The sequence below is a fragment of the Rattus rattus genome, chromosome 5 (assembly GCF_011064425.1).
Source record: "Rattus rattus isolate New Zealand chromosome 5, Rrattus_CSIRO_v1, whole genome shotgun sequence".
In the NCBI taxonomy this organism is placed as follows: Eukaryota; Metazoa; Chordata; class Mammalia; order Rodentia; family Muridae; genus Rattus; species Rattus rattus.
Window position 1 is genome coordinate 3,146,359 of NC_046158.1, and position 14,040 is coordinate 3,160,398.

Below are 14,040 nucleotides of genomic sequence, written 5' to 3' on the forward strand. Positions count from 1 at the left end.
TGTTGTTTTGAACATCAGGCCCTTACTCTCTTGCTGTCTCTGTCCCCGTGGCATGACTTCTGCTTCCCCCAGAATGAGCTCTGAGGGAGCACAGGAAGAAAGTTGCATCTTCTGTAACTGACCACAAGTGACAGGCCTGTTCCCCGCAGGCCACTTCCCAGCTCTGCTGCGCTGCACGGGTTTGCTAAGCCACGGTGCTGGAAGCCTTGGGTCATCTGAGGTACTAGATGCTGGCTCCCTCAGCGATGGCTGACACACCTGGAAAAGCTCCTCTAAGCCAGCCATGTGACTGTCCGTGCTTCTCTCCTTGCACACCTACAGAAAGCAGGTGTTCTGTTGGATAAACTGCCCCTGGCAGAGTAGAAATTCCACTGCAGGCCTCTCACCCTCCAGTAAAACCTACGGGACCATTGTGCCCACTTGGCAGGTACAGGGTGGCAACCGAAGGAGCCGCCCCGCCCCACTCCACCAGCGATTCTGAGCATCCTGGGGGATAATTTGGTTGGCTACTTTGTTGTTGTTTGAAACAGGGTCTCACTATGTAGCCCTGGCTGGCCTGGAACTCACAGGGATTCACTTCCCTTTGCTTCTGAGTGCTAGGGTTTAAAGCCTGAGCTATCATGATATATAAAGTATGAATTGTCTAAACTAGCTTTTTTTTTTTTTTTTTTTTCGGAGCTGGGGACCGAACCCAGGGCCTTGCACTTGCTAGGCAAGCGCTCTACCACTGAGCTAAATCCCCAACCCCTAAACTAGCTTTTTTTAAAGATTTATTTATTTATTATATATAAGTAGACTGTGGCTGTCTTCGGACACACCAGAAGAGAGATTAGATCTCATTACAGATGGTTGTGAACCACCATGGGATTGCTGGGATTTGAACTCAGGACCTGGGGAAGAGCAGCCAGTGCTCTTAACCGCTGAGCCATCTCTCCAGCTGAACTAGCTTTCTTAATGGGATAGAAACCCAAAAGCTGAAGATAGAGAGTGTTAACCAGCTGCAGGGACACCTTACAACTGATCTGCCTTAGGTATATGTGCAAACACACAATACACACACACACACACACACACACGCACACACACTCCTCATGGATGAGGTAATGGAGCCTTGGAGAGAGACAGATACTTGCCTCAAGCTGCACAGCTAATCAGTGACAGAAGAATCATGGCCGTGTCCCCTGCCTTTCCCATCCTCCTCCAGTCTCCACTACCAGTGCTAAATGTCTGTCACACAACATGTGTCAGCTCCCCAGGTCCCAGGAGAGTCCTGAGATAAGTTTCATTCTTCCTGCAGCTCCACAGCGGAGGAAACCAAGGCAGCAGGGCAGGAGGTGCAGAGCGCCACAGACGTCACAGGACATTGAGCGTTGGGGCCGTGGGCAGTCTGGTGTTTGCTGGGGTTTTGTGACAGGGAAAGAGGAGAAAGGAAGGAAAGAGGGGGTGGGGCGTCACGTAAGAGATCAGTTCCTGGTGCCCCGTTATCGCAAATTCATATCTCTGAGGCAGCCCTACAAACAGGATGTGGGTTTACTTTGAGCAGTTGTTGCCCCAAATTGATAAATGCTATTCCAACACGTGAACATCCTGGGGGGGGGGCAGTGGGGCTAACTGGTTAGTTTAGCTGTGTGGCCGGAGATGGATGGATCGACCTCTCTGGGCTCTGAATAAAAGTCATTTGGACTGGCGAGAGCGCCCGCTCCTTTGTCACACTGGAGAAGCACATAGCTCTTCTCTGTGCAGAAGCTCGGCCATCTTTGTCCTGATCGTGCAGCGTCTAAGATCTATCCCGCCCCTCCCCCGCAGCGGTTCAAATAGAGAGAGCGGCTATGTACATGGTTTCTCCTCAGGCCCTCGTATCCCCAACCTGTCCCTCCATGATGGTGGCCCAACTCTTTACTCAGAAGCACCTTGTGACCCAGGTTGGCTGAGTCCCTGCCAGGTGTCAGCCGCTTTGCATGCAAGGAGAGGCAAGGGCTCTCTCTCTCTGCCCTGCCTCCACCTGACTCACCACCCAGGGATCTTCCTGGCCCTGTGGGTATCAGCCACCTGGATGTGGGAGCCCCAGCCCAAGCTCTCAGTGTGACATCCACGGAAGATCCACAGTGGGCATCATCCTGGAGCCCAGTGAGTCTTACAGCCAATGGATGGCACATGGCTTCCTTCAAGCCAGTCAAAGCAGCAGCCTGCCGCTCAAGAGTCGGGCCACCCCTGGGGTCTGGGTACCGTCTATCACTTGCTGGCTGGGTGAGATTCAGGAAGTTACTTCACGTCTCTGAGCCCATTTCCTCAAAGCAAGAGCTCAACCAATAAGAAGGACAGCTTAGAAAAACTAAATGGCACCTTTCATCCCACCACTAGGGAGGCAGAAGAACCTTTGTGAGTTGGAGGCCAGCCTGGTCTACAAAGTGAGTTCCGGGACACCTGGCTGTTGCACAGAGAAACCGTCTTAAACTAAAAGAAAAGAAAGCTAATTGTCAACAAAAGAACTGTTTACACTCCGGTGAGTTCTTTTGTTTGTTTGTTTCTTTGTTTGTTTGTTTTTGACACAGGTCTCATGTAGCCCAGGCTGACCTGGAACTAGGTATATAACAGAGGCTGTCCTTGAGTTTGGGATTACAGATATGGTACCGCGCCTAGCTTCACAGCACCTTTCAAATTTCTATCTTGTCAGAAGAATGCCAATCTTCAGAGAGCCTAAGATGTCACCAACTCTAAGGTGCCCCTTTATGTACCAACAAAAGAGAGCACTGGCAGCCTGGGGAGGCAGCTCAGTCTGTAAGGTGCCTGTCACACAAGCAAAAACCTGAGTTTGATCCCAGAATCCACATTAAAAAGCCAGCCATGGTGGGGTTTGTAATCCCAGTGCTGGGGAAGCAGAGAAAAGAGGGATTCTTGAGGTTCTCTGTACCTGTTAATTAGGCCAAAGAACCTAATTAATATGCCAGCCCAGGTCTCAGTGAGAGACCCTGAGGAACTGCACCCAGCATCTCTACACTCACAGGACACACACACACACACACAGACACAGACACATGCACACACACACACACATGCATACACACACAGAAACACACACACACAGACACACGCACAGACAGAGAGAGACACACACACAGACACACACAGAAACACACACACACACACACACACACACACACACACAGACAACAGACACAGACAGACACAGAGAGAGACACACACACACAGAGACACACAGAAACACACAGACACACAGAGAGAGACACACACACACACAGACACACACAGAGAGAGACACACATACAGACACACACAGAGACACACAGAAACACAGAGAGGAGACACACACACACACACACACACACACACACACACACACACACACACACACACCACAAAGGTAAGCTATCAGATGCATCACCAGCTGCTGGAGGGGACGCCCTGCCATGCTGCCACAGAACATGCTGACGCTGAGGAAGTGAGCCTCTCTGGAATCCATGAGCTGTGGTCCCCACAGGAAGAGAACAACTGACTTGTTACCCATCAGGGAGTTTCCTGCCTACCTGTCAGCCCCCGACCTGCTCCCAACAGCGTCCTCTCTCTGCACAGAGCTGACTTTCGTACTTCATATTTCTAAGAAACGAGCCCAAGCCCCTCCCTTAGGCTACATTTGTCTCTACCACAATCTGCGTCCACCCCACCTCTTTACACACCCTGCTGTCTACTATGTCTGCAACTGTCTAACAAACTAAAGGAGGACTCCATGTTCCCCATTTCCTACCCATCTCCCCCAACCCTCATCCACTGTGGAAATAATGTTGCAACTTGGGGTTACATCGCTGGTTCCTTTTCATATATGTTTGCTTAAGATAAGTCTCACAATGGAGCCCTGGCTGGTGGTCCTAGAGCTTGCTCTGTAGGTCAAACTGCCATGTGGGTGCTTGGAATCGAACCTGAGATCTCTGGAAGAACAACCAGTTCTGAGGTTCACTGAGGTATCAGTTCTGCAGTCTTTTGGGTTTTTTTGTTTTGTTTTGTTTTGTTTTTTAAGATTTATTTATTTTATGTATATGAGTACACTGTCGATGTCTTCAGACACACCAGAAGAGGACATCAGATCTCACTTCAGATGGTTGTGAGCCACCATGTGGTTGCTGGGATTTGAACTCAGGACCTCTGGAAGAGCAGTCAGTGCTCTTAACCACTGAGCCATCTCTCCAGCCCTGTTTTGTTTTTATGGTTTGAATTAGCATCTTACTCAGTAACCAAGCTGGCCTTGAACCCATGACTCTTCTCCTTTTTCCAGTTTCATAAACACTGGAGTTACAGAGATGGGCACCCCTTCCAGTTAGTCTGTTCTTTCTGCTGCTGAATAGTGTTCCGCTAGGACACACCCTGGGATATGAACATCAGCCGGATAATCCTTACCTGGGATGGGCATCTGTGCTGTGCCTGCTATAAACAACGCTACAGCCAACAGTCCTGAGAAGGCTTTAGCAGACATTTGCTTTCCCTCCTTTTGGGTCAATGCCTAGGTGTGGGTTTTATGGCTGTAGTTAAGTGTAGTTAATTGTCCTGTAAAGTAGTCTGCCCGCTACCCTTTCTATAGCAAGATAGACAGTGTTCCAATCAATCCATACGCTTGCTATATTTTCTGAGGCAGGTTATCTCTGTGTAGCCCTGGCAACCTGTAGACCAATCTAACCTCGAACTCAGAGATCTGCCTGCCTCTGCCTCCAGGGTTCTGGGACTAAAGTCCCACAGCTGGCCCATGATTCACACCCTTCTCAGTACTTACAAATTATCAGCTTTCTTTAAGTAGCTTTTGCCAGGATACTTTGTCATAGCAACAGGAAAATAACACAGGAAGGTGATCTTTGTTTATATCTTATATAAAGAATACATATATGAATATATAATATACATACAACACATTATGCATATGTTGTACACATGTATCATATATACATAGTATATTAATACTATATACCATACACCTGTATATAGTATATACATTAATAAATTAGTTACATACATATTAATATATTAATATTATAATCACACACACACACACATATATATATATAGATCACTGTGTAGCTCTGGCTGTCCTGGAACTCCCTATGTCGACCAAGCTGGCTTTGAACTCACAGAGATCCACTTGCCTCCATCTTGGTTTCATTTAGTTATTTGTTCAATGCGTTTTGTCTGCATGTGTATCTGTTCACCACATGAGTGCCTGGGGCCTATAGAGACTGAAAGAGGGTATCAGATCCCCTGGATTAATATACATTAATAATATATAATAATATATATTATTGTCTTAGGGTTTTACTGCTGTGAACAGGCACCATGACCAAGGCAACTCTTCTTCTTTCTTCTTCTTCTTCTTCTTCTTCTTCTTCTTCTTCTTCTTCTTCTTCTTCTTCTTCTTCTTTTTTCTTTTTTTCAGAGCTGGGGACCGAACCCAGGGCCTTGTGCTTGCTAGGCAAGCGCTCTACCACTGAGCTAAATCCCCAACCCAGACCAAGGCAACGCTTTTTTTTTTTTTTTTTGGTTCTTTTTTTCGGAGCTGGGGACCAACCCAGGGCCTGCGCTGCCTAGGTAAGCGCTCTACCGCTGAGCTAAATCCCCAGCCCAAGGCAACTCTTAAAAGGACAGCATTTAATTGGGGCTGGCTTACAGTTCAGAGGTTCAGTCCATTATCATCAAGGTGGGAGCATGGCAGCATCCAGGCAGGCACGGTGCAGGAGGAGCCAAGAATTCTACATCTTGATCAGAAGGCAGCAGAAGGAGATTCTCTTCCATACTGGGCGGAGTTTGAGCATAGGACCCCAAAGCCCACCTCCACAAGAATGAATTCCTTCAATAAGGCCACACTACCTAATAGTGCCACTTGCCATGGGCCAAACATATTCAAACCACCACAATTTTATATATATATATACATATATATATATATGTGTGTGTGTGTACATACATATATATGTATATATACATATACATATACACATACATACACACACACACACACACACACACACACACACACATTTTTTTTTCTATTTTTTTGCAGGCCTTAAACATTCATCAGAGTGCCACACAAGGAGAGGGATCCAGGGTGAGAAAATTGTTATATGTGTGGAGCTGGGATTTTTTCGTGTCCCTGAGACACAAAAAGGGAACCTATGTGACAAGGCTGCTGGGGTGCCTCCACTCCTACCACAAAACAGTAGACTAGAGACCCTCGGTGAAGGTCTCAGGGCTATGTAGGAGCCAGTCCTTCCTTGAAGGTAGATCATCCAGGAAAGACCTGAGGAGCAGCTCCCTCAGTGGCAGGAGTAGACAGCGGCTTCCTCAGTGGTACTGCTGGTAGTTGGGATAACCTGGGGCCGGAGCTCCCTCTTTAGGGGTTAGCTGGCTGGGTTCCTCCAAGAATGGGTGTGCACTGCGGGACTGCTGGGCAGCATAGTGGGTGAGAAGTATGTCAACATCCTCAATGAGGGCCAACAGGATGCTACCCCCCATCATTGCAGAGCCCACCATGCCGCTGCGGGCAGCCAGCACGGCTCCAGTCAATGCTCCACTAGCGATGGAATTCCGGGGGTCTTCTTTGCCCCGCAGCTGGACCAGGCTACAGTCGATGGTGGGAAACAGGCCTCCCCATACTGCAAAGCTACCTCCGATCTGGAGTGCTCGGATCCTCACAGCATTGGTACTACCTCTGAACCAGTGTCAAAATCCAACAGGGGCATTGCGGAAGCTCTTGACAGCCTGGAAGACTCCACCACCAAGGACACCCATGGTGAAGGCTCGGCTGCAGTCATCCACAATACGCCGTGGGCAAGGTTCGAGAGCGTACTCCTCCGTGACACCAGCGTCCGGCCTGGAGCAGTCGGTCGCGCAGGTGAACCCTTATATATTTATTTTAGATAAGGGTTTGTAGTTCTGGCTGGCTTAGAAGGGCTGTGTAGATCTTAAACTCGAATTGTAATTCTCCTGTTTCCATCTCCTAAGTGCCCTGGCTGATGTTCATACCACAGGGTGTACACTATTCAGTAATAAAGAAGAACAGACTAGCCGGGCAGGGTACCCTGCTCTGTAAGGCATGTATGAGACTAGGAAGGAGGACTGTCATGGGTTCAAGGCCAGCTTGGTTACTGAATGAGATCCTGGCTCACAGATGACTCAGTGGCTAAAAGCACTGGCTGCTCTTCAGCAGGCAGGAACCTGACTGGCCCTTGAAGAACAGCTTTTGGCTTCAGATTATTTTTGTTTTGTTTTGTTTTGTTTTTTTTCAGAGCTGGGGACCGAACCCAGGGCCTTGTGCTTGCTAGGCAAGCGCTCTACCACTGAGCTAAATCCCCAACCCCTTCAGATTATTTTATGTACATGAGTGTTATGACTGCACAATTCTGTACACCACATGTGTGCCAGATGGCCAAAGAAGTCAAAACGGGTCCTCAGATTCCCTGGAATTGAATCATCTACAGATGCTCGTGAGCTTCCAAGTGGGTGCTGGGAATCAAACCTGGCCCTCTCCGAGAGGAGCGAGAGCTCTTAACTGCTGAGCCCCTCTCAAGACCCATTTTGCAATTTGTAAACTAAGCTGTTCTGCTGAGCCATAGTGATCGGTGCATCTTCAGTCTCTGAAGCTTTTGTCAGAGGTAGATTTAGTAAGAATGCATTTTCCTGCTGGTGTGCGATTATCTACTCTGCTCCTTAACAATGGCTTTTATCCCCCCGCCCAATCTTATTGGTTTGTTTTTCTGTTTCTTCTCTAATAAACCAATGGCTTTAATTTTTTATGCTTATTTATTTATGTGTGTGTGAGTGAGTGTGTGTGTGAGTGAGTGTGTGAGTGTGTGTGAGTGTGAGTGTGTGAGTGAGTGTGTGAGTGTGTGTGTATGATTGAGTGTGTGTGAGTGTGTGTGTGTGTGTATGAGTGTGTGTGTGTGTGTGTGTGTATGAGTGTGTGTGTGTGTATATGTGTGTGTGTGGTGTGTGTGAGAGAATGTGTATGTTTGAGAGAGTGTGTGTGAGAATGTGTGTGTGTGAGTGCGTGTATGAGAAAGAGAGTGAGTGAGTGTGTGTGTATGTGTGTGTTCCGCTGCTTCACTTTGGAAGGTCATTTAATCTCTTGGGGCCACAGTTTCCCCATTGAGGGGATAAGGAGAACATTACCACCCAAAGGGTGACTGGCCAGGTCGGACAGGAACATGGCCGTCGTGGGGCTCTGATGTTTCTTGGGCTGAGCAGGCCTAGGGTCTTCGGAGTTCCCAAGCACTCTGAGCACCACAGGGGAAACTGAGGCCCAGAATCTGGTTCTGAATGGGTGGGGACCCTGACTTCTTTTCCTGAGCTCTCTGCACCTAGGACAGCCCCTGAGCTAGAAGGACTGGCGGAACCAGCAGGTCCTGTCTCTGAGGTAGGGGAAAAGGGCTCCTGGCCAGAGCTGGACATTCTGGACCTCCCTCCACCCCCTCTAGAGCGCCCCGTCCTGCTGGAGCTGAGCTGGAGGCTTGGTACTGTTAACTACCGCCACCTACAGGACAGAGAAGGTCACATCCAGCAGCTTCTGCCAGCTTCTGGCAAATTAATTACAATGCTTCCTGTAGGCCCTGGGCTAGTACCTGTGCTTTATATGGGTCACCTGAAAAAATGCATCATTCATTTCACTGCCTAAAAAAGAGAAATGCTGCCTGTTAAAATGTAACAGCACTGTCGTCAGGCATGGTGGAACACTCCTTTAATCTCAGCACTCAGGAGGTAGAGGCAGTTGGATCTCTGAGTTGGAGGCCAGCCTGGTCTACAGAGTAAGTTTCAGGACAGCCAGGCCACAGAAAAACTCTGTCTCTAAAAATCTAAACCAACCAACCACCACCAACAACAACAAATATATACATATACTATGCATACACATACAATATAATACACACACACGTATCTCAGTACCTTTCCTTATTAGTTGGACATTCTATTTTGAGCTAGGCATGGTGGGTACACACCTGTAACCCAGAACCTGAGAGACATAGGCAGAATGATCAGGAGTTCAAGGCCAGGTTCCCATATGTAGCAACTTTGATGTCAGGCTGGGTTACAAGAAACACTGTGTGGGGTGGGGCCTGGGGGATGGTACTTGCTACTCTTGCTGAGGACCTGGGTTCAGTTCCCAGACTGCTCAGGGGTGGGGGCACTTACCATTCAAACCTGGAAAACTGAATTTGATCCCAGGAAGTTACTGGTGCAAGGAGGGTGGTGCACAAAATTGTCCTGTGACTTCTACACACATGCCGAGTGACACACGTGCAATGGCACATGCTCTGTGCCATCATGCACACATACACAGTTATAGTACACCTAAAAGACTTTTATGGTTTTTTTTTTTTTTGGTTTTTTTTTCGGAGCTGGGGACCGAACCCAGGGCCTTGCGCTTCCTAGGCAAGCGCTCTACCACTGAGCTAAATCCCCAACCCCGACTTTTATGTTTTTTTAAAGATTTTATTTTATGTATGTGAGTACGCTGTAGCTGTCTTCAGACACACCAGAAGAGGGCATCAGATCCCATTACAGATGGTTGTGAGCCACCATGTGGTTGCTGGGAATTGAACTCAGGACCTCAGAGCAGTCAGTGCTCTTAAACGCTGAGCCATCTCTCCAACCCTTATTATTATTTTTTTTAATTTCAAAGACTTTTGTTTTTTTTTTCTCTTTTTTCTTTTTTTCGGAGCTGGGGACCGAACCCAGGGCCTTGTGCTTGCTAGGCAAGCGCTCTACCACTGAGCTAAATCCCCAACCCCATTTTTGTTGTTTTTTGCTTATGAGGCAGGGTCTTACTATGTAGCCCTAGCTGTCCTGGAACTCACTATGTCGACCAGGCTGGGTTTGAACTCACAGAGATCTGAGATCTGTCTGCTTCTACTCCCCAAGAATAGGGATTAAAGGCTTGTGCCACTATACCCAGCATTGTTTACTTTCATTTTGTATGTTTTGGTATTTTGTGTGTTTTGGTGTTTTGTGTGCAAATACCCCAAGTTTATGCAGTACTGAAGAAGGCCAGAAGAGGGCTCCAGATGCTTTTGGAAGCGGAGTCGCCAACAATCTTTAGCTGCCATGTGAGTGCTGGGATCATGATTATGCATACATTAAAAAAGACAATTACGGTAAAAATGACTATGTATTCCTATTAAGTAATCGGTATGTGCAGAGTTGGACTGCCTGAGATGACTTTGGGGAGGAGCATTGGGTCTTCAAGCCCGGAACGTTCGCGTGCTGTTAGTACCGCCACTGATCTGCGCTCCCAGATCCTGACCTCCATGCCAAGCTGAGTGTAGATGGCGCAGCTTTTCTTTGGAGCAGACAGCCCTCACTCAGAGATTGAAGGTTCAAAGCCTAGGTGCCCTGAATGGAGCAGCCGACTTTGGCCAGCGTCAACTCCCCTCTCGTGGTTTAATGCTGTATTCAGGGCACCAAGGTTCCAGGAGTTCCCTGTTTCTGTAAGCCTAAGAAAGCCCCAGTGCGGGATTGGGGATTTAGCTCAGTGGTAGAGCGCTTGCGTGGTAGAGCCCTGGGTTCGGTCCTCAGCTCCAGAAAAAAAAAGCCCCCGTGCGACAATGCAAGGCTGCAGTACCAGCGCTTGGGAGGTGGAGGTTGAAAGGTCATAGCGAGCCCATCCTCAGCTACGTAGTGAGCTCAAGGCCAGCCTAGGCTACATAAGGCTGGGATGGTTTTGTTTGTTTGTCCCCCCCCCCTCTTTTTTAAAAAGAGGAACTAAATAAAGACTACCAAGCAGGAGGTCTGTGTCCGGTGGTATTCTCTGATTCTTTTCTTACCCAGCAGTCTAGAGGTTGATTAGCATGAGAGGCACGACACAGACTCTGAAAATCTAGAGTTGCAGGGAGCCACCTGGCTCGCACATTGGCTTCAGGATGAGAGGAGTGAAGTTAGGGTCTGGGGTCACTGAGGGTCACTCTCTAAAGATGCTTCTATAACTGACTAAATGTTTATTGGGTTCATGTTTCTGCAGGATAAGAAAGAAGCCCATAGCGACAGCACATGGGAGGGTCTTCTTGCTGTCTCTTGACATGGTGGAAGATGTTACTCGGGAGGGGGGGCAAGCATCACACCTCTCTTTTATTCTGGGGGGATGGGGACAGAGTCTCTCTACATAGTCCTGTGTAGACCAGGCTGGCTTTGAACTCAAAGATCCACTTGCTTCTGTCTCCCAAGTGCTGGGATTAAAGGTGCGTGCCACCACGTGCAGCTGATTAATCTTTAACACATTTGAGTGGCTTTGCCTGCTTGTATGTAAGTGCACTGCCTGTGTGCCTGGTGCTAGCAGAAATCAGAAAAGAACAGGTCCCCAACAGTATGGCTGGTTGTAAGCCGTTATGTGGTGCTGGGAACTGACCCAGAGTCCTCTGCAAGAGCAGCCAGTGCTTTTAACCAAGCAATCACTTCAGCTTCACGCTTTAAAAAAAAAAAAGAAGAAAAGAAAAAGAAAAAAAAAAGATGTGTTATGTTTTAGCTTCCTGTGTATGGGTGGTTTTGGCAGCACGTCTGTGCTTCGTATACATGCAGTGCCTTCAGAGGCCAGAAGAGGGCGCAGGATCATCAGGAACTGGAATTACAGGTAGCTGCGAGCCACTAAGAAATGAACTCCGGTCCTCTGCGAGAACAGTAAGCGTTCTTTTTTTTTTTTTTTTTTAGTTCTTTTTTTCGGAGCTGGGGACCGAACCCAGGGCCTTGTGCTTGCTAGGCAAGCGCTCTACCACTGAGCTAAATCCCCAACCCCCACCTTTTTCTTTTTGAGATTTAAAATTTGTTCTGATTTACAGCTTGTCAGACCAGCTAGTCTGGCAGGCGCATATGCAGGAATCCTAGGCAGTGATAGGATCACGGACACATGAACCACCTAGCCCAGCTTTTACCTGTGTACTGGGGATAGAACTCAGGTCTTCATGCTTGTACAGTAAACGCTGTGCCAGCTGACTGGCATGCATCTCGAGCCCCTCCCACTCTCCTTAGAAAGCAGCCATACTGCAGTGAGAGCCCAGGATTTAGCTCATCTACCCTGAGTCATTTCACCAAAGTCTCTAAACCCTATCAACACATGGTTCGGGGCGGGGTGGCATGCTGTCTTTACTGAGGTGTCCCTAGATAAGATTGCAACGCCTACTGGTCAGTAAAGAATGCAGAGATGATAAATCACTCTGGAGAGGGTTCAAGGGGTCAGCGTCAGCATTATTACATATGAGCAACCGCTTATACAGTGGAAGCCTGTTGATGGGTTAGCACTTTACCTTAGATTGGACAGTGAGCGCCCGCCCAGACCATCAGGATCTCGGTGCAGGAGAAACAAGCACATAAAAGGAACTGTGGAGAGAGCAGTCTCAGCAGGGCCAGCCCCCAACTAGTCAGGCTACTTCAGAATTCTGTGTTCTGACTTCTGGGCACACTCCGGAGCATGGTGTACCATGCTTCTTATTTAGAAGCACGGTGTGCCGGGTAGGCTGGCTGCCAGATCGTGCCTTCGTCGTCTCCTACAGATAAGTCTCCAGTTGCAAGGGCTTGAGCAGACAACGACTCTGAGGAAGTAACACATGAGCTGTGAGGAGCCAATCGGGGAGAGAACTTGAGAGGCAGAGGCCAGAAAGTAAGACTTGTGCAGCCGGAGGAGGAGAGTTTGGGCTTCTGTGCACTGACAATCGGGCCAGTGTGGCTGGCATGGGATAGATGGGGGGACAGGAGTTAGAGACAGGAGCTAGGATGGGGTTGATCTGTTAGAATCAGCCTCCAAAATACAGTGAGGGAGGGGCACTGCTGAGCTTCACACTGAGAAAAACATTTTGATGTAAGAATTAGCTCATGGGCTGGAGAGATGGCTCAGTGGTTAAGAGCACTGACTGCTCTTCCAGAGGTCCTGAGTTCAAATTCCAGCAACCGCATGGTGGCTCACGACCATCTGTAATGGGATCTGATGCCCTCTTCTGGTGTGTCTGAAGACAGCTACAGTGTATTTATACATAACAAATAAATAAATCTTTAAGAATTAGCTCAAGTTCCTGTACTCCTAGCACTGGAAGACTGAGGCAGGAGGATCAGGAGTTTCAGGCCAGTCTGGGCTACATGGTACCAATAAAACTTCAAGTCACAGAAAGCAATCTGGTGGAAACAGGACTGGGGCCTGCTTTGCTCCCACATCTGAGCTCTCAGTCCCTTTAGCTGAGAAGCAGAGTAGACCAATCTACTTTCAACTCCTTTCTGACTAACCTACTTTCTGACCCCCTCAGGAAGTGGGGACGTAAGAAGTGGGTAAGGGGCTTCCTCTAAGGGGCACAGCAGGTCAGGGTCTAATTCAGAGATGAGGTCTCCAGGGTCCCGGGCTCCATACTCAACTGCAGCAGGCAGGTCAGGCCTCAGCTCCAGCCCCACCCTTCTGAGCCCCAGAGAAACCATTGGTGCTTGGAGAGCAAAGGGCTGAATCCCTGTGTTCCAGGAAGCCGTGTCAGCTGGGGCCAGGTTCTCGGCCTGTACTGGTGGTGGCTGGTTTCAGCCACCTGGAGCTCTCCTAGCGCATGCAGGCTCCAAATGGACCTGGACTCCTGAGACAGCAGGTGACACCTGCCCTACCCTTAGCTCTGCCCACCCGGCCGGGCACAGGCTGAAATTCAGTCCTGTGACTCTTCAGTGGCGCTTTCCACCAGAGCTTGTACTCAGGGACCAAAGGGCTCTGGGACACAGAGTCCAGTGGATGGTTCTCGAATCCATACCCAGCCAGCCAAGCAGGCCTGCAGCCTGTCCCCTCAGCCCAGCCCCAGGACCAAAGATCTTGGGACAGACAGTTCACTGCTCTGGCTTGCTCTTTTTTTTTTTTTTTTTTTTCAGTAAAAAAAAACCTTTTTTTTTCCTACAATGAAGCTGCTGAGTCAAAAGAATCTGCATTCATTCATTCATTCATTCATTCATTCATCGTTTGTTTATAGGTAAGCTTTCACTATATAGACCAGGCTGGCTTTGAACTCAGAGCTCTTCCCGCATCTGCCTGTAGATTTCTGA

General features: G+C 48.5%; 1 pseudogene; it reads right to left on the minus strand.

Moving 5' to 3' along the window:
• Positions 1 to 6,339: 6,339 nt before the first annotated feature.
• On the minus strand, positions 6,340 to 6,801 carry LOC116900045 (annotated as a pseudogene).
• Positions 6,802 to 14,040: the final 7,239 nt, after the last annotated feature.